At 38.7% G+C, this 22,353-nt stretch overlaps 1 protein-coding gene and 1 non-coding gene across 5 annotated transcripts in view; one reads left to right on the plus strand and one right to left on the minus strand.

Annotated features, from left to right (window-relative positions):
• CTNNA2 (catenin alpha 2) overlaps window positions 1-22,353 on the minus strand; it is a 1,320,456-nt gene that overhangs the window by 1,159,306 nt on the left and 138,797 nt on the right. The window lies entirely within an intron of this gene.
• On the plus strand, window positions 3,571-3,674 carry LOC122442757. The gene has a single exon (XR_006269747.1). It is a non-coding gene; the product is annotated as a U6 spliceosomal RNA (small nuclear RNA).

Here is a 22,353-nt window from a genome sequence, read left to right on the forward strand (position 1 = left end):
GAGATCCATGTGGCAAGTTTTTTGTGAAGGATGGGCCAACAAGCTACACAAGTTGGCCCAAAACAGCCCTTAGGAAATATTTCTTCTCCTCATTGACCCAAATTGCCTTTTTTCCCCAAGGCCCAGTGTCTTTTCCTTTCTCTGAATTCCATCAGTATTCCATCTAATCAGAATAGCTAGTGCATAATATTTAATCTGAATACAAAATGTCTTGTGTTGCTGTCTCCTTGCTTTATATAAATTTGTCCTCTCAGATACACTCAGCGATAGGGAATTTGCTCCCTTTACAATGATTAGGACGGTACTGAACATTTAGTAAAGATGCCAAGTTCAAATCTCATAATCAAATACACACACTCACACACAAAGTGATTCTAGTTAAAATACAATACTAATACTTTTTTGCAAAAAGGGACATTTTCTACTCAGAACACAGTAGTTCAGACATCACTTATCTGAAAAACAGAACCCAAAGTGATTTTCCTTGCTCAGAATGCCTTCCATATTCTAGCAAAAAGGGCAAATCACATATGCTCCAATTCCCCCTTCCTTTATCCACTTACCCAACCATTCACTTAATTAGGGTAAGTGTACTAACCACCCAATGTGTATCATACTTTATGCTGATTATTGAGATGAAACTGGCTCTAATTCATCATATTTTAAAAGCAAGAACAATTCATCGAGCAAGCAGTGTTCAGAACATGAGCTTCGATGAGAATGGACACCTGTAGGGCCAGTGTCCTTCCATTTCACCAGGGCACTCATATCAAGCAATAAGTAACCAAGAGAACCTTCAAATTTTGGATGCATTGGTTAAGCAATATTGAACAGTTTGTGCAACTGAAAAACAGAAAAATTCAACACCCTTTTGAACTATTGCCAGAAAAATGTCCCCCCAAAAAGTGAGCAAGAGTATGAAAAAGCATTCAAGTAACCTTGGGATACAGAGTGAAAAAGACAAAGTAATCAGAATATTAAGATATGATGTAAAGAAATGAATGCAGATATTTAGGTAAGAGCTATTTAAAATTGTTCAGTGGTTATAAGAATACTTGTGTGTGTGTGTTGCTCAGCCATATATGACTCTTTGCAACCCCATGGACTGTAGCCTGTCAGGCTCCTCTGTCCATGGAATTCTCCAGGCAAGAATACTGGAGTGGGTGCCATCATTCCTTTCTCCAAGGGACCTTCCTGACCCAGGCATCAAACCTGGGTCTCGCACATTGCAGGCAATGTATGAGCTACCAGGGAAGCCCATAAGAATACTTAACTAGTTCTCAAGGACTTGATTTGATTTTTAAAGCAGGCCCAAATGTGTTAATATTTTATTTATTTTTCTTTCTTTTTTTATTTATTTTTTTTTCCATTTATTGTTATTAGTTGGAGGCTAATTACTTTACAATATTGTAGTGGTTTTAGTCATACATTGACATGAATCAGACATGGATTAACATGTATTCCCCATCCCGATCCCCCCTCCCACCTCCCTCTCCACCTGATTCCTCTGGGTCTTCCCAGTGCACCAGGCCCGAGCACTTGTCTCATGCATCCAGCCTGGGCTGGTGATCTGTTTCACCCTAGATAATATACATGTTTCGATGCTATTCTCTCGAAACATCCCACCCTCGCCTTCTCCCACAGAGTCCAAAATATTTTATTTTAAAAGGCAAAGTTAAATCCATTGGTGCGCTGTTCGTGAGGAATTAAGTTGCAGAGATACAGAAATGATTTAAGCCTAACACCGCTGCTTCTTTCAGTTTCCCATTTTAAAGTGGCTTATTTACCTGGTATAACCACCAGGCACTGCTGTTCATCTGGTGGCAGTTTAGTAAATGGAAGATAATTCACCTGCATTGTGTTATCCCTGCCTTGTTCAATTGAATTACTACATGTGAGAGGTCATAACACATTACAGCAATTATATTTGCTTTCAAGTCTTTTGTTCTGAGGATTGCTATTTCGGCATTAGTGGTACTCAGCATATATTCCTGCTGATAAATCACCTTATCAAGCTTGTTGTTAGAAAAAGTCATATGTGAAAAGAGAAACTAATCCAGATTTCCTCCTGGTCATCTGAGGCATTTAATTTTGTCTTATGAAACAAAAAGTACCTCGGGGGCTATGCTTTTGTAAAGACAAAACTAAAAGGTACAGTGGCATTTAGGACATGCAGATGGGCTCTGTTAAGTCTGCACATTTTGTGGTAGTACTCCTTTCCATTTAGTTCATCGTATTTACATTTCACAGCAAGTAAGACTTCACTGAACACTCTTGGTCACTGGCTGAAGTTTATTATCATTATTAACAGTTTTATGTTTCTATCAGGAAGTCCTGCTATGTAGCAGTGAAAGGGAGACCTTGATCCCTGAGAGGGACAAGATATGTATGAGAAAGTAACATACAAGGACACTAGTGCTTGGTAACACATATATTATTAGCTGTGCTATCTTCTAATTGCCCTGAGATAAACATGATGGTATCCCAATTTTACAAGAGGAGAGAACTAAAGCCCAAGTATATTATTTTCTCCAAAGTTAATGAAACTCAATCAAGATTTATTTCAAATTTGTTTCCCACACCATATAATGCAATTTCCCTAGATTAAATACTATACTTCACAGGGGCGGGACAAGCTAACAAAGTACACACAGAAACATGTGGATAATAAATACTTAATAGGTTATTTAAGGTAGCTAAACCATTTGGGGATCATTCCCAAGCTTCCATTTGTTCAGAGAAGACTAGACTTTTCTAACACACATCTCTTGGGATCTTTCTCAGGATGTAAGTGTACAGATCATCTTTTCCAATATTGCGGTTTTCTGTCTCATGCAAGTTTGAAAAGACTTCCTCAAATATCTCATTACACATGGGTAACAACCATCTTCATTCTGGTGACAATGACAACATCAGGTGACCCACTGGCAAACTTATCAAGATATTTTCCCACCCTCACCTTCCTCCCAGTTTCCTTCTTAGAAGATAGGATTTGGTCTCTCTTTCCTACACTCCTTCCCTCCCTGAATCCTAAGGCCTCAACTCCATCAATCACAATCTCTACTTTTTATCTTCAATACATCCCTCTTAGTCAGCTCCTTCTAGTCAGTCGTGTCCGACTCTTTGCAACCCCATGGACTGTAGCCTACCACACTCCTCCATCCATGGGATTTTCCAGGCAAGAGTACTAGAGTGGGTTGCCATTCCCTTCTCTGGAGGATCTTCCCAATCCAGGGATCGAACGCAGGGTCTCCCGCATTGTAGGCAGACGCTTTACTGTCTGAGCCACCAGAGAAGTCCAGTCAGTGAGAAGTCTTGTCCAAGTAAAAACTGAAAATATAAAAGAAAAAAAAAGCCCTGTCCATCCTACTCCTTTCTTGACATCTTCTACTTCCCTTTCCCTTCACAGCCTGGTTTCTTGACAGGGCAGTCTGTAATGTTTGTTCCATTTCCTCACTGCCCACCCATTCCCCAGCCCACACAACCTGGCTCCTACCCTCACAATTCCACTGAAATTAGCCATACAAAATTACAAATGATCTCCCAGTTGCTTAATTCAACAGACACCATGTACTTCCCCAGCTTATATACTAAAATTAGGACAGATGTAGAAAAGATTATCATGGACTTTGGACAAGAATGACAACCAAATTCATGCAGTGTCTCCTATTTTTATAATGGGTACTCATCTTGTTATATATAGACATATATCTAGATACATCTAGGTAGAGAATGTATTTAAATATAGAAAAAATCTAAAAAGATATACATCATAATTTTAGCAATAGTTATGCTGGCTGATGAGATTTATGGTAATTCCTAAGATACATAATTATGTATATTTCCACTAAATATATATATATATATATTTCACTATATGCATATATCTCATTATATATTTTCAAATTACATAATGGTCACATATACCTTATCTAAATAAATATAAATCTATCACCTCAAACCCCTTCATGGGTCACAGCCTTGTTATGGTGAAGTGGCTTGCATAACTCAATGAAGCTATGAACCATACCACGCAGGGCCACCCAAAATGGACAGATCATAGTGAAGAGTTCTGACAAAATGTGGTCCACTGGAGAAGGGAATGGCAACCCACTCCAGTATTCTTGCCACGAGAACCCCATGAATAGAATGCAAACACAAAACAATGTAACACTGGAAGATGAGCCCCAGGTCAGAAGATGTCTGAGGGTGTTGGAAGGTATGCTAATAGGGAAGAGTGGAGGGCAATTACTAATAGCTCCAGAAAGAATGAAGGGGCTGACAAAAGTGAAAATGACACTCAATTGTGGGTGTGTCTGGTGATGAAAGTAAAGTCTGATGCTGTAAAGAAAATTATTGCATAGGAACCTGGAATGTTAGGTTCATGAATCAAGGTAAATTGTATGTGGTCAAGCAGGAGATGGCAAGAGTGAACACCAACATCTTAGGAATCAGCAAGTAAAATGGACAGAATGGGCGAATTTCATTAAGATGACCACTAAATCTACTACAGTGGGCAAGAATCCCTAGAAGGAAATGGGATAGCCCTCACAGTCAACAAAAGTGTCCAAAATGCATTACTTGGGTGCAACCTAAAAAATGACAAATGATCTCTTTCTGTTTTCAAGGCAAACCATTCAACATCACAGTAATCTAAGTCTATTCCCAAACTGCATGCCAAAGAAGTTGAAGTTGACCAGTTCTGTGAACAGCTACAACAACTTCTAGAACTAACACCAAAAAAAGTTGACCTTTTCACCATAGGGGATTGGAATGCAAAGGTAGGAAGTCAAGAGGTACCCAGAATAACACACAAGTTTGGTCCTGGAGTACAAAATGGAGTAGGGCAAAGGCTAACAGAGTTTTGTAAAGAGAACATGCTTGTCATAGTAAAAACACGCATTTCCACAAACCCAAGACAACTCTCCACATGGACAATGGTCAATGGTCACTATATGCATGTATCTCATTATATATTTCAATATATAATGGTCAATACTGAAATAAGACTGCTTATTTTATTTGCAGCTGAAGATGGAGAAGCTCTATATAGTCTGCAAAAACAAGACCTAACTGGCTCAAATTATGAGCTTCTTATTGCAAAATTTAGGCTTAAAGTGAAGAAGTAGGGAAAACCACTATACTATTCGTGTATGACCTAAATCAAATCCCTTATGATTATACAGTGGAGGTGACAAATAAGATTCAAGGAATTAGATCTGGTAGACAGAGTGCCTGAAGAACTATGGATGGACTTTGGTAACACTGTATAAGAAGCAGTGACCAAAACAATCCTAAAGAAGAAGAAATGCAAGAAGGCAAAGTGGTTGTCTGAGGAGCCTTTACAAATAGCTGAGGAAAGAAGAGACATGAAAGGCAATGGAGAAAGGGAAAGATATACCCATGTGAATGCAGAGTTCTAGCAAATAGCAAGGAGATATAAAGAAGGCCTTCTTGAATGAACAATGCAAAGAAATAGAGGAAAACAATAGGATGGATAAAACTAGAGAACTCTTCAAGAAAATTGGAGATATCAAGAAAACATTTCATGTAAGGAAGGGCACAATAAAAGGGCAGATGGTAGGGATAACAGAAGCAGAAGAGATTAAGAAGAGGTGGCAAATATACAGAAGAACTATACAAGAAAGGTCTGGATAAACATAGTGGTGCGGTCACTCACTTAGAGCCAGACATCCTGGAGTGTGAAGTCAAGTGGACCTTAGGAAGCATTACTATGAAAAAAGCTAGTGGAGGTGATAGAATTCCATTAGAGCTATTTCAAATCCTAAAAGATGATGCAGTTAATGTGCTCTACTCAATATGTCAGCAAATTTGGAAAACTCAGCAAATGGCCATAGGACTAGAAAAGGTAAGTTTTCATTGCAATCCCAAAGCAGGGCAATGAAAAGAATCTTCAAACTACCATTCACATACACTCATTTCACATACTAGCAGGTTATGCTCAAAATCTTTCAAGTTAGGCTTCAGCAGTATGTGACCCTAGAACTTCCGGATGTACAAGGTGCATTTGGAAGAGGCAGAGCAGAGATCAAATTGCCAACATTCGTTGGATCAAGGAGAAAGCAAGGGAGTTACAGAAAATCATCTATTTCATTGACTACGCTAAAGCCTTTGACTGTGTGGATCACAACAAACTGGAAAATTTTTAAAGATATGGGAGTACCAAACTACCTTATCTGTCTCCCAAGAAACCTGTATGCAGGTGAAGAAGCAATGATTAGAATGGGTCCTGGTGCCAAGAAGTTTACAGTAACCAACTACATCCCTCCTCTTTTAGTATAGAAGAAGTCTGAATTTTAGACATAGGTGAGGTGGTTCTTTGGGACAGTAGCTCACCATCTTCTTGGTCTGTTGGCATATAAATAAAGTTTCTATTTCTTGCCTCAACAAAAAAAAGAAAAAAAAAAAAAAGAACTGGACATGGAACAACTGACTGGTTCAAAATTCGAAAGGAGTACAACAGGGCTGTATATGGTCACCCTGCTTATTTAACTTATATGCAGAGTTGTATCATGTGAAATGCCAGCCTGGATGAATCACAAGCTGGAATCAAGATTGCTGGGAGAAATATCAACAACCTCATGGATGCAGATGTCACCACTCTAATGGCAGAAAGTGAAGAGGAACTAAAGAACCTCTTGATGAGGGTGAAAGAAGGTGAAAACACTGGCTTAAAACTCAACACTCAAAAAAATGAAGATCATGGCAACCAGTCCCATCACTTCATGGAAATACAAGGGGAAAAAGTGGAAGCAGTGACAGATGTTGGGGTCTAAAATCACTGCAGATGGTGACTGAACCATGAAATTAAAAGACGCTCTTTGGAAGGAAAGCTATGACAGCTCTAGATAGCATATTAAAAAGCATATATGCAAGATAGAAAAAGACACAAATGTATAGAACAGACTTTTGGACTCTGTTGGAGAAGGCGAGGGTGGGATGATCTGAGAGAATAGCATTGAAACATGTATGCTATTAAGTGTAAAACAGATCGCCAGCCCAGGTTGGATGCATGAGACAAGCGCTCAGGGCTGGTGCACTGGGAAGACCCAGAGGGATGGGATGGGGAGGGGTGTGGGAGGGAGGTTCAGGATGGGGAGCACATGTAAATCCATGGCTGATTCATGTCAATGTATGGCAAAAACCACTACAATATTGTATAGTAATTAGTCTCTAACTAATAAAAATAAATGAATAAATAAATAAAAAGCAGAGACATCACTTTTGCTGGCAATTTTCCATGTGATCAAAGCTATGGTTTTTTCCAGTAGTCATGTACAGATAAGAAAGTTTGACCATCAAGAAGGCTGTTGTTGTTGTTCAGTCATCCAGTCATGTCTGACTCATTGTGACCCCATGGACTCTAAGAAGGCTGAGAGCTAATAAACTGATGCTTTCAAATTGCAGTGCTGGTGAAGACTCTTGAGAATCTCTGTACTGCAAGGAGATCAAACCAGTGAATCCTAAAGAAAATCAACTCTGAATATTCATTGGAAAGACTGATGCTGAAGCTGAAGCTTCAATACTTTGGTTATCTGATATTAGGGACCAAGTCATTAGAAAAGACTCTGATACTGGGAAAGATTGAAAGCAAAAGGAGAAAAAAAAAAAAAAAAAGAAAGCAAAAGGAGAAGTGGGTGGCAGAGGATGAGATGGCGTCACTAGATAGGTGGCATCACACATTAGATAGCATCACTAACTCAACTGACATGAATTTGAGCAAACTCCAGGAGATAGTGGAGAACAGGGGTTATCTGGCATGCTTCAGTTCGTGGGGTTGCAAAGAGTGGCACAGGACTTAGTGACTGAATAACAACAAATCACCTCAAAATATCCAGTGGCCCCATTTCAGTTCTTATCTTACTTGACCTTTCAGAAGTATTTGATAATATGAGTATTTTACTCTTTCCTTGGCTTCAAGGACATCACTCTCTTCTTTCTTCCTCTACCCATTGTTGCCCTCAGTCTTAGCTACCTCTGAATCCTCCTCTATTCTGCAGTGAGTTTTTTTCCAAAGTATAAATTACATCATGTCACTCTTTGTTGAAAAGCCTCTAATAACTTCCACTGCAGCAGGAGTTCCAACTGTACTAAATGTCCAGCAGTATCGACTCATTACTCAGCATTCATCCACCTTGCATCTTAAGTCTTTAGACTCCAGATTCAGTGAACTGCTATTTGTTCTCCAAAAATTTCATATGTTCTTCATTTTCCCTGCTCTTTGTGTAGTCTCCAGTTGGTCTCATTCATGTCAGCAGTTTACATTGTGTTGAAAACTCCCAAATTTATTTCTCTAGCTCTGGGCCTTTGCTTGAGTTCTAGCCCCTTAAAGTAATTACCAGTTTTCCAATCACTTCAATGTCAACATGCTTAAAAGTGAACTCATCATCTTTCCACCCAAAATGGTCCAACTCCTGTCATACGTCAATGAGGAGAACCACTCACTATTCATCGAGCCCTGTCAGAAACGTAGGAGTCATTTTTAATTCCTTTCCTTGATGCTACCTCCTACATGAAATCGCTATTCAGGTCAAAAACATTCTACCTCTGATATTTCAAAATTATCCCTTCTTTTTTTTTCTCCATCACTACTGCCTTTATCAAGGCTCTCATTTGTTCTTCTTTAGATTATTGAAAAGCCTCTCCTGCCTGATCACATTGCCCTCAGCCTTAGCCCACTCTGATTCCTTCTCTATTCTGCAGTGATTTTTTTCCCCAAAATACAAATTTCATCATGCCACCCTCTATTTTTTTTTCCCCTGATATCTCAGTTGGTAAAGAATCCGCCTGCAATTCAGGAGACCCTGGTTCAATTCCTGGGTCAGGAAGATCCGCTGGAGAAGGGATAGGCTACCCACTCCAGCATTCTTGGGCTTCCCTTGTGGCTCAGCTGGTAAAGAATCCACCCGCAATGCGGGAGACCTGAGTTTGATTCCTGGGTTGGGAAGATCCCCTGGAGAAGGGAAAGGCTACCCACTCCAGTATTCTGGCCTAGAGAATTCCATGAACTGTATAGTCCATGGGGTCACAAAGAGCCAGACATGGCTGAGCAACTTTTACTTTCACTTTCATGTCACCCTCTATTGAAAAGCCTTTGATGACTTCCATTGCAGAGGGATAAAGTTCCAATTGTTCTGAGCGTCCACCAGTATTGACTCATTACTCAACATTTATTCACCTTGTATCTTAAGTTTTTAGGAACTCCAGATTTAGTGAATTGCTAGTTGTTCTTCAAACACTCCATATTCTCTGAGACCTCTAAACCTTTGTCCTGTCATTTCTTCCACAGGGAAGCTCTTTCCCTGTTTTCTTTACTTTACTTACTCAAGTTAAAACTTAACTCAGGCACCATTTCTAGACCTGCTCACACCCACTCTTGCTCCTTGCAGCATATCATGCTTGCCTCTAGTGTGCCCTAAATCACAGCCTGTTTTCTGTTCATTCATTCGTAGCTATCACACTAATAGAATGCTGGAATCCTTGAGGATAGTACTGAGCATTTAATTCTTTAAATAAACACATAAGTAAATGACTGGCATAAAAGAGGTGGATACGATGTAATGGAGATGCAAAACAAGGCCTCTAGACACAAAATATTACTGTGTCACTCTTTAAAATTACTGAAGTAAACCTAAGTTCATCTAAGGGCATTTGTTCAATCCCAATAGGTAGAACTTTGGTCCAGGTTCCTCTCTCTTCTCTGACCAACATACAGGCATGCATGAATGCTTCCTCTAACACGTGAAAAACAGGGAAACAAACGGCCTCAAATAGCACTGAATACAGATTATGTGTACGAATACAGATTATGTGTAAATTATAACCAACATGGAAGATACTACATCTCACAGACAACTTCCTCCGGTAACCTCTCAAAGCCTGCTGCTCTTTCTCTCAAACACAATCTCAGTTCACTCAAGTATTATGTATCCACAGCTTTGGGTTAGGCCTTGATCTTTCTCCAGCCCAAGGAAGAATCTTGGCTTCTATCCATGGCAGTTATGCAGAATTCCACATAATTGGAATTTTTTATCCTCACCCAAAATACCAACCGTGATCCTGTTCAGAAATACTACTAATATCTGAAATAACCCTTAACTTGATGTCATGTCTTAGACCTATGAATGTTTTTCTCATTGTACCTACCACTACAAATGTGGTAAGTTTATCAGCACAGGTAAATAGCAAATTAGAAATACAGTATGGAACACACTATTGATACTCATTAGGTTTTTGCCGCTTGATTAGAGGAAATATACATATAGTCATTTTAGGAGATATTTATAAAACTAAAATTTTCTGTTTTAGGGGCTCATTTAGATGTAAACAGAACATTCCAAGATCTCTTCTAAGATACAAATTGGCTCTGCACAGAAATGTTATTGAAGCATATTTTACTTTACATTCATGAATTTTTAAGCGCTTTCTACTTTCAATTTTACAGAGTGATTATAATTTCTTTGGAGTTCCTTTTATATTAAGCAGTATTTTATAAATGGTGATAATTATTTAAATTCCTGCTTTAATAAAAACACCTTGAAATATTTTATTGGAAGAAACTAAATTAGCCTCAGTATAGAGATCTGAATTTGAAAGAAAAGCATATGCACTGGAAACTACTGCCACTGTTTCACAATTTAGAAATATACACCATTAACTAGTCAGCTGAACATAAAAATTAAAAGGGTTTAAAAATCTGTGAACTGAATTCATAAAAACAATTCAAAGGGTATAAAACAAATTATCTTCAATGGAATATACCATAGATCCTAAAAATGTTAACTCACCTACAATTGCTATTTCAATCAAGACACTGAAAAACTAAAGATGAGGAAAATCAAGCAGAGGGACTGCTTCAGTGAGACCGGCAAGATAGTCTGGACATTTAGAAAATAAATGGACAGCACTTCGACTTTTCAGATTTCAGCCAATTTATTTTTTCTGTTTTATCAAATATGGAAGGCAATAAGAAAAAGGCACTAATGTGCTCTGAACTTCACGGGTCACAAGTATTACCCCAGTTTACTAATTCTTTTCATGTTCTTTGAGAGTTAGGGTTTCTTGTATATTTACAGGACAAAACCACCTAAAGGTCTTCTCAATATTCATGAAAGAAGTGCCACCAATTCCTCTCCTATCTAAAAGGGTTGTGCTGAATACATGAAAATGCTTTGCTATGTAACAGTCCCCTGGTTAGACTGCAAATGTTGTTAAGGCACTGCTGCCTGGAAGACATGCAGTGGTTCTGTGACTCTGGGCAATGGGAAAGTCATTTCAGCTTGGACCCCAAATATGAATGATTCTGCCTACACAAAAGAATGTAAAAGGAATGCACACCTCTCACAGGTATAGAGGATTTGATCTAACAAGCATGTAGCTGGTAGAGATAAGACATGCAGGACAATATACTCACACTGACAGAACTGATTGAACAGACAGATAAAAGCAAAATTAGGAGTTAGCACATCAGGTAATGCAGCATCATAAGCACAGCATAGGGAAAGAAAGGAAAACCTTCAAAACAATGGTGCTTAAAAGGAACACTGAACAAATATACCAGAGAAACTCAGGAGTCTCATAAAATACCGCAGGAAAAAAAGAAAAAACTTGAAACGTAACACAAAAAACAGGATCCCACAACCTAGGAGAAAAGAACACAGGACTTCCCTGGTGGTCCAGTGGTTAAGAAGCCACTTGTAGGTGATACAGTGTTCAGTTCTTGATCGGGAAAGAGTCCACATGCCGAGGGGCACCTAAACCCACGCACCACCAACTACTGAGCCCACATGCCCCAACTACTGAAGCCCACACACCCTAGAACCAGTATTCTGCAGCAAGAGAAGCCACCACGTTGAGAAGTCCAACCACTGCAACTAGAGAGGAGCTCCCACTTGCCGCAACTAAAGAAAGCCTGTGTGCAGCAGTGCAGACCCAACAGAGTCAAAAAATAAAATAAATAAATAAGATTTTAAAAAAGCAAAAACACAGCTAAGGAATAGAGGATTTTAGCCAGTTTTCAGTGACAAAGAAGTGGCAATTGTTATCCAAAGATACTATATTCATACCTTGCTACATTTATGTGTATAGTAAAATGCATTGTACATAATTCTCAGCCTAGAGACAAACTCAACCATTTCCAAAGGGAAAAAAATTGTTGCTGTAGAAAAAAGTTGAAGGCTCCCCCACAGTGTTGTTTGGTAAATGCACCTGGGTCAGTGGCTCCTCTGTCACAGTCACAATCAAGGTTTTAATGCCCCAAAGGCGCAAAAGTTAGATTAAGTGATACCATCTTTAAACCAGACTTTGAATCACACACTGGAGAAGGAAATGGCAAACTACTCCAATGTCCTTGCGTGGAAAATCCCATGGACAGAGGAGGCTGATGGGCTGCAGTCCATGGGGTAGCAAAGAGTCGGGCACGATGGAGCAACTAACACTTGAATCATACAAAATGATTCATAATAATTGAAAAAGAATTAGGAAATATAGATAAACAAAAAGAAAAACTTCCCCAGATTTCATTCAACCTTTTGATGTTATTTAATTTCAGACTGTTTCTGTCTCACACAATGTATATTGGAAGTTTTTCTTTAAAACTGGGACTAACATATACACTGTTTTAAACAACCTGCCTTGTTTGTTGTTTATTTTACATGGTAGATCAATTTTCAACGTTAATGTGTTTCTGTGTGTAAAAGCTACAAGGCAGCCTACTTTATTTAATTTTCCTGACCAATTCTCTGTGGTTAAAGACATGACAGCTAGAACCGGACATGGAACAATAGAGGGGTTCCAAACTGGGAAAGGAGTATGTCAAGGGTGGATATTGTCACCCGCTTATTTAACTTATATGCAGAGTACATCATGTGAAATGCCAGGCTGGATGAAGCACAAGCTAGAATCAAGATTGCTGGGAGAAATATCAATAACCTCAGATATGCAGATGACACCACCCTTATGGCAGAAAGCGAAGAAGAACTAAGAGCCTCTTGATGACAGTGAAAGAGGAAAGTGAAAAAGCTGGCTTAAAACTCAACATTCAAAAAAACAAGATCATGGAATTCGGTCCCATCATTTCATGGCAAATAGATGGGGAAACAACGGAAACAGTGAGAGACTTAATTGTCTTGGGTTCCAAAATCACTGCAGATGGTGACTGCAGCCATACAATTAAAAGACGCTTGCTGCTTGGAAGAAAAGCTATGACAAACCTAGACACCATATTACAAAGCATAGACATTACTTTGCTGACAAAGGTCCATCTAGTCAAAGTTATGGTTTTTCCAGTAGTCATGTATGGATGTGAGAGTTGGACTATAAAGAAATTTTAGCGCCGAAGAGTTGATGTTTTTGAACTGCGGTGTTGGAAAAGACTCTTGAGACTCCCTTGGACTGCAAGGAGATCAAACCAGTCAATCCGAAAGGAAATCAGTCTTGGGTGTTCATTGGAAGGACTGATGTTGAAGCTGAAACTCCAATACTTTGGCCACCTGATACAAAGAACTGACTCATTGGAAAAGACCCTGATGCTGAGAAAGATTGAAGGCAGGAGGAGAAGGGGATGACAGAAGATGAGATGGTTGGATGGCATCACCAACTCAATGGACATTAGTTTGAGCAAGCTCTGGGAGTTGGTGATGGACAGGGAAGCCTGGAGTGCTGCAGTTGTTTGGGTTGCAAAGTCAGACATGACTAAATGACTAAACTGAACTGAGAAATGTACAGTGTCTTCCAATTGCTGTAAATGTGCCTGGGATTTAATCACAGTTGGCTGAGCTATGGAGAAGTCAATGCCATGAAAGGAGCTTTATACTCACAGGTCTCAAGAGAAGAAGGCATGCTATATGTCACAAGGTCACATGCAGAAGCTGAGGGGTAAGTCAGGAGGCAGAAAGGGATGAAGGGAGAGAGACTTTATTGTAGGTCCAAGGGAAACAATGGGTGAGTCAGAATAGGTAAGTTTGAGTTTAGAATTGGATAGGTTGAATAATTCAGTGGACTCTGAACTATAGGGCTGATTCAAAGTTGTCTAATACCTAGTCCTGGGGTGATTCAGGATGGGAGAAATAATTGACTTGTTGTGTGGAAGTTAGATAAAGGAGGTGATTCCATCTAAGATCTTCGAATTGGTTGGTTTACCATGAAAGGTATGCTCCCAAGCAAGTTATTAACTGTCTTTAAAAATTAGCCAGCCCCAAGGGGAGTCTCTCCAGGACCAGCAAGGCACCAAGATGTTGCCTATGTGTGTTTATTCATGGACTGTAGCTTGCCAGGCTTCTCTGTCCATGGAATTTTCCAGGCAAGAACACTGGAGTGGGTTGCCATTTCCTCCTCCAGGGGATCTTTTCAACTCAGGGAATGAACCCACATCTTCTGCATCTCCTGCATTGGCAGGCAGATTCTTTACAACTGAGCCACCAGGGAAGCCCAAGATGTTAAAACATCCTAAAATACAAAAATTATATATAATACATGATGAATATACCCATATAGAATCTTTGTGAGCTTCCTCTCCTCCCTCTATCATCTGTTAAAACCCTAGGATTCAATCTATGTATATCACCAATGTCTTCATCACCTGGCCCCATTCTTCTTTAACCTCTGGTATTATTCTTTGATGATCTCAAAGTCCTGAGTCTAAATCATCTAAGACTCCAAACTGTCCAACACTGATTTTTCTTTCTCTCCATCTCAGCTGCTCATTCCATACAACTAATTTCTTGGTCTAGCAATTACCAGAACTACCTCTTCCCCCAAAAAGCAGTGCTGGGAGCTATCAGGCCAAAAGGTTAAGGGTTCAGGGATTTTTTTAAATAATAAAGCAATTCAAAGGGTTCTTCCAATGTTCAAAAGATTACCAAAATATGCCCAAGATCAGAGCATCTAAAAGGGCATCAGTACAAGTTGAGACAAATGGACTCTTCCCAAAACAACAATGGACAGACAGCTGTTTGGGGATTAAATTGGTACTCTAATTTTTTAACCAAAAATTTAATTTTCATATCTTTTACTTCTGAAATTCAACTTCCAGTCATTTATTTCACTGACAATATTTATAAAACATGATTTTCACTATGTTCATGCTCTCATAATGTCTGGACAACTGCACGAGGGCCACCGTGCCTAGAACATGAGGGAAGAAGAAATCTGAGAACTGGAAAGGGACAGGTCACGTGAGGGCTCATGGGACAAAGGTAAAAATCTGGACTTTATTCTCAGTGCAAAGGGAAATACACATGAGGTTTTCAGGAATAGAGTGAACTCCAAAAGTAAAGTTGTTAGGTTTCTGATATGTGCCTGAAGGGGTACAACTATGAAGAGCAGAAAAAAGGACAAAGCTGCTGTTGATGATACAAGAGAGCAAAATATCTTGAAAACCATGTAAAATGATAGAAATAATACTTTCAAGCAAGGAAAAAAAAACAATAAAGACATTGGTAAAGCTAGGAGAAAGTAAGTCAGACGTTATCTAAAAACTACAGGAGAGAAATTCCATTGGGCAAAATACCTTAACAACAAATTAAGTGATACCTCACAGCTGAAAAGAGAAACCAGCAAGAATAATCTGAACTGGGTCCCTAAAAGAAAAAAAAATAATTTGGCATGATCCATAGTCAAGAGAAATGTTGGTAATAAATTCTTTAAAAGCAAAAACAGACTTTCAATAAAAGTTTTATAAAGAAAAAATTTAGTGTTCCACAACTGACAACTTCACCAATTTCAGGCAACTTCTCCAATTCTGTTGTTAATTTTTAAAAAATGTGTTTCTCAAATTGGAAATGCCTAGGTCAAAATAACAACTTAGTTCCATGAGAACCTGAAGAATGACTTAAAATTACAAATAGACTATTTTAAAAATAAATCTACACTATAGAATATATGGGTTTCCCTGGTGGCTCAGACAGTAAAGAATCTGCCTGTATTGCAGGAGACCTGAGTTTGATCCCTGAGTCTGGAAGATCCCCTGGAGAAGGGAATGGTTACCCACTCCAGTATTCTTGCCTGGAGAATTCCATGGGCTACATTCAACCTATTGAGCAGAGAATTCACCATTCCATATTATAGCATCCTTACCGTTTGGCACAATGTCAAAGTTATTCAAGGAACAGTATGTTTCCTCTCATAAAACAGAAAGCCTGTATTTTAAAAAGCATGTTTTTAAGACATAAAGTATTGAAAGCCTTGAACAAGAAATGTTAACACTTTCACAGTGTGTAGTTAAACACTAAATAAATTAACTAATAGACTCCAAAAATAAATCATCAATTGAATATGTTTGTATTGGGAGTTCCATGAAAATTTTCTAAGTCATTTGAAGCACAAAGGATTACTATCAAAATGTAGTACAGTGGAATTCCATTTTGTAGCAAACAACAGGAAGTATGATTTAATAGAGAAGTACCATGATATAACAAGGGAGTTTGACCATGTGTGTGCATATGGAGAAAGAATTTCACCTGTGATGTATTCACAGCTAAGATATAACCAGCTCAAAATAGTGAAACTGCACTTCTCTGTTCTACCAGATGGGTCACACACCCATGGGAAATCTGGACTAGAGAAGGCGGCAGACAGCGCTGTAGGGTATTTACAGGATAATAATCATCCCACAAACTTCCCTTAAAGGAGCTCTGAGAACATGAATGTGTAGCCTTATCATTATGCGGGTTAAACCCTCCTTGGCATATTTCAAGTAACTTGGGGAGTTTCTATACTCCTTGGACTCATATGCTAACTTGTTTTTATGGTGTATGGGAAAACAGAAAGCCATTGCTGAAATAACTAAGAACCACAGGCTTTTGGAGTTGGAATAAAATCGGGGTTTTGTTTTTTTTTTTAAACAACACATTCTTCAATGGAAAAGCCATCTATATCTTTAGAAACAGGCTTGTAACTCTTTCCCTTCATGTTTGAATGGTGATCTCAAAATGTGGAACCAAAATACACTCCCAGAGTTATAGCCCCCAAAACTTCTGCCATAGAAGCAGTCCTGAGGAGGAAGAATTACACAGAAGGTAAGACCTAGGGATATGTGAGCTTGGAAAACCTGCATCAAACTATACATCTTTACTAAAATGAATCAACATTTTGATTGTACCTAAGCAAACATGCCAAATACTTAAAATTGGTAATTATATTTCTATAACTGTACTAGAAAATTTTCCTACTGAAACAGTCTCCATCTCCCTGCCCCAATCTCAAATCTCTCCACATAACCTACTGCACTGGTCCCTGAGTAACAGTTCTAAACTATAACCCAATGTTGTTTCTGAAAGACGATTTAAAATCCTTCAGCATTTGCCTACCATTATCTCCTACCACACAAGGTTGTTCAACATCTAGCCGTGCTCAGCTGCCCCCACTGCTCCTCACGCCACCTACAGCACACTTTTCAGATTCACATTCACTTTTCACACCTTTCCCATCTTCTCAGGACTACACACACATACACACACACACACACACTAACCAACTTGCCATTCTTAGGATACATATGCTGATTTAAACATACAGCATTATGCAAAAGTTTTGTCTGTGTCTCTCTTGCCCAGCAAACAAGGTCCCACTGATCTTTAATGTCTCCACAAAGGCTTGCTTTCTTGTCTTATTTGATGTACTCTGCATATAAGTTAAAGAGACAGGGTGACAATAACAGCCTTGACATACTCCTTTCTCAATTTAGAACCAGTCCATTGTTCCACATCTGGTTCTAACTGTTGCTTCTTGACCTGAATGTAGGTTTCTCAAAAGGCAGGTAAGGTGGTCTGGTTGTCCCGTCTCTTGAAGAGTTTTCCACAGTTTGTTGCAATCCACACAGTCAAAGGCTTTAATGTAGTCAATGAGGCAGAAGTAGATGTTATCTGGAATTCTCTTGCTTTTTCAAAGATCCAGCGGATGTTGGCAATTTGATCTCTGGCTCTTCTGCCTTTTCTAAACCTAGCTTGAACATCTGGAAGTTCTCAGTTCACATACTCTTGAAGCCTAGCTTGGAGAATTTTGAGCATTACTTTGCTAGTGTGTGAAATGAGTGCAATCGTGTGGTACGTTGAACATTCTTTGGCATTGCCCTTCTTTGGAATTGGAATGAAAACTGACCTTTACCATGTGCAAATTTTACCAGTTCTGTGTGTATGTAGGTCTTTTTCTCAAAAATGTGCTTTTTCACTTCCTCCCCTCCATTCTCCACTCACTGGACTAATGTCTAATTATGGCTTAACATCAAATTAACATATCTCTTATCCTGAAAAGCTTCATTTGAAGTCCCTGTTCTGGGATTGCTGTTTCCCCTATGTGCTTCCTGTTTCTAAGCACAAGGCATATTCTATTAAAATTAAAGATATGGTCACCTCAGAAGGGTCACTTGCTGTCTTGTGTAAAATGCTATTTGAAGAAGTGATTGGTGAGATTAACCTTCTAGCTCACAGACCTAAAGGAGGATGCAGCTCTCATAGGAAGGCTGTTTTCTCCCCGTTTAATGAAAGCAGATGAAGCAGAGAACTAGTTAAATATCCCTTGGAATACATATTTGCAACTACTCCTTCCTTAATTTCCCCAAACTGAGTCAGAAAGAATATAGATCTCATCCAACATGCCCAGAAATCTTCAAAGCTGCCAGGGGGTCAGTAAGAATTTCTGAAGGCTGGGGAATATAGATCATTAATGGACTATTTGCACAGGGCAGACACCCATTCTGAGCTAACTATTATTCTCAGTTTATCTTCATCACAACTAAGGAAGCACCTGGAGGATCTGAGACTGCAGTCACCTTGGGACTGAAGGCATGGGTGTCAATGTTGCCACTATAGTTTTGCTGATGGTTCTTACTTCAGGCTCAGGACAAACATGCCCAGATCCTGGTCTCCTCACCCTAACCCTGGTTCTTTCTCAGCATGTACACCATGTGGAAACTGCTCCTTCTCCATTACAATGAATTTCAGAGCTCTTTGACAACCCACAGTAAGAAATACATTTTCTGTGTCCACTCAAGGACACACAAACATCCATGAATATACTCAGAATAAAAGCTTTAAAGTACTTAGTTTTTCAGATTCTCTTTTCTACTTTATTATATTTTTAATCATTAAGCAGGCCTCAGTATACTGATTCCACAGGCCACTAATATCAATCTACCCCTTCAGTTAGAAAAATACTGATATTTTTAAAGAGGTGTAAGTATCATATTTACAACTATTGAGAGTCATAATCTTCTAGTTCTCAACTATAACAATTATCATATCACAATCTATGACTCACTCATCAAACAAATATTGTATGTATGTGTTAAGTCACTTCACTCATGTCCAACTCTTGGCAACCCTATTAATCGAGCCTCGATTATATGATTCAAAGAGCCCTTTGTTGATCATCCTTTCTCTTTCTGGGCATTTCATTTTATAACATCACTCCATCAATGGCTAAACTCTGGAAATGCCGAATCTACCTTAAATTTCTTTCCTATCTTCTGATATTTTGTGCAAAAGAACCATGGGCTGTCTCCCCAAATATGTCTATTTGCAGACTCTTGCTAACCCTTCCGCACTTTGGATTCCACTCCTTTTTTGTGCCTTTCCTGATATATCCACCTAGAAGGATTCTGGCACTCCTAGTATGCCCTCCATGCAGGATGCTGCCACATATTGCCATTAGAAAAATAATTATGCTCTTCGGTTATTGCATAGCCAGCACCTGAAGCAAGAAAAAGGGCCACCTAGCTGATCCCATGCCCAATCTGGATCAGAAATCTCTTTCCCAATCCATATGCACACACCACATAGTAACACTCCACAGTAATGCAAACTTCTCACCATAACTAGAATACATACTCTTTGATTACAAAAACTGTTCTCACCAATGATTCTCCCAGGATCTGGTATAGAAATCAAAGCACAATAGGCTATCAGTGAATCTTGACTTAATTAATGCTCAACACCAAAAACATCCTGGTGACTTAGTTTCTACATACTAGCTTTAAACCAGCATCCTCTAATTGATTGAAATCCTTGCCCACAGTACCTTTGCTAAAATAACTTCCCAATTGTAGTGTGTTTCCTGAGTTTTTCTTCTTTGCACATTTTCCAATCCCTTCTCCTGGCCCCATTTCATCAAATTTCCTCACCTGGTAAACATTCTTCAATTTTAATTACATGCTTATTGTGGTGAATCACAATCGAAGTAATTTTAGAAGGTGAGATATCTGCTAACTGTAAAGGAAAAAAAGACTAATGAAATTCAGATATCTTCCCTTGCTTATTATCCAAATTTACAGCTGTCTGCATAGCTCTACTTAATGAATATAGATATTTTCATATTCAGCGGAATTCCTAATCTCTTCCTTGTTTCTGTTTAAAACTCTCTATCCTTCCCCAGAAATCAGGAAATAATCTTTCTTTTTTTAAACCTGATTTGCCTAGAGTTTTCCTCACATTTGCTACAGAAAAATATTTAAACATATTTTGGGAGTTCCCCTGAAAAGAGGCAGAAGAAAAGTAAGGAAAATAAAAAGGGGGTAGGTGACGAGAGATGGGGAGAGAGAGAAAGAGATCCCTTCCACATGGCTCAAGAATTCTTTCATGACTGACGAAAGTCAAACTATGGAGATACTACTAAGAATGTGCCTAGGTGACAGACTGGTCTAGTTTTTGTCAAAGTTCCTGAAACCTTTATTATAAAACTTGAAACAAAAGTAAAAATCCATTGAAGTGACTCCTCTATCTCTTTCAATCTAAACTGAATTTCCTTTCCATTTATTGTCAATCATGAAAAATCCAATGTCTTGCATAAAAGCAATGTTTGTAGAATATATACTTGCATCTGATCTTTTCTGCATACTTGTCTGCAATAGTGGAAATCAGTAATCAGTTATAATATTTAATATTAAAGGTCTACATTCTATCATTTTAATAATTTCCCTAATCCCATGTTGAATCTACAAAATACATATAAAAGAACTCATTAAATCTGTAATGATTATAAAACATGTTATGTCCGGATTCCTGCAAACTTCAGGTTTATGGTATTTCATCAGGATATTCTCATCAGTATGTACTTGCAATGGAAGGAATAGATAGGCTGTGATAGGAGAGAGTCTCACAAGAGCCTGGAAACACAGAAGGCTGATTATTCTGTCCTATTGTTAACTTTCCTAAGTCCTTGGTTAAAATTCTTCATGGAGTACTTGCCGCTGTAGGTATATATCCCTAAGTCTGTGTTGATAATGCTGGCCAGCCTCTCAGAAAATGCAGCAGTCACAAGAGGACAGAAATGGATGAGAACTTTCTTACCATCATCAGCAAAATGTCAAATACTCACACAAGGTTCAGAACATCCTCTCCACATACAATAGCCCACACACCATTATTAGCTTTAGGACAACCAAAGTTCTTCTCAGAACAACAAAAACCAAATGCTGATGGACTGTGATTCATGAAAATCTCCTTCCTACAATCACCCCTAAAAAGCTTATTTCAAAACAGCACAAACTTACTAACATGGTTTTGCAACAATATTTATTGAACTCCTATGTGAGTCCCAGCTCTTAGTCCATCATCAGTGATTTTCACAGTTAATGGGCAGACAAAATGAGATGCTATTTTAAGAAAGGATAATGCCTCATTAAAAATTAGTTTCCGTATATTATTCAAAGAACTGCTTTTTTAGTACATATGAGTCGTAGTAAGGTATCTTCTACAGATCTGGCTACCAAAAATCTCTCTCCCATTTTTCCTCCCCCCAGACCCCACACACTGGGAAAAAGGACAGGCTGGGGAAAAAAACTTGAAGGCCGCAATGATGGTTCATCCATAACATATGAAATGTCTAGCTCTCTGAGTCACCCAGATAAATAAATAGTCATCTAAATATAAATGCTTGTTACTAACTCTGCCAGCACTAATACTGAAATGAGGAGCTACGGAGTGTCTATCAAGCATTTAGTGTCCCAAGTGTCTCAGTGGTAAAGCGTCCACCTGCCAACGCAAGAGACACAGGCTTGCTCCTTGGGTCAGAAAGATCCCCTGGAGAAGAAATGGCTACCCGCTTCGGTATACTTGTCTGGAAAATCCCATGGACACAGGAGCCTGGCAGGCTACAGTCCGTGGGGTTGCAAGAGTCAGATACCACTTAGTGACTAAATAACAACAACAAATATACCAGTTGAAAAATAATGGTTCTCATCATTGTTATTAGGATAATTCTGCCTTCGTTTGTTTGTTTTCTTTGGTAGGAAGAATGTTAAAAATGTCACTTATCAAATATCCATCACAGTTTAAATGAAATAAATTTTTCTCCTTCTCTTAAGAGCTGTTATGTAATTTATATATGATGTTTTCAAAG

Source organism: Cervus canadensis, chromosome 5, assembly GCF_019320065.1.
Source record: "Cervus canadensis isolate Bull #8, Minnesota chromosome 5, ASM1932006v1, whole genome shotgun sequence".
Lineage (NCBI taxonomy): Eukaryota > Metazoa > Chordata > Mammalia > Artiodactyla > Cervidae > Cervus > Cervus canadensis.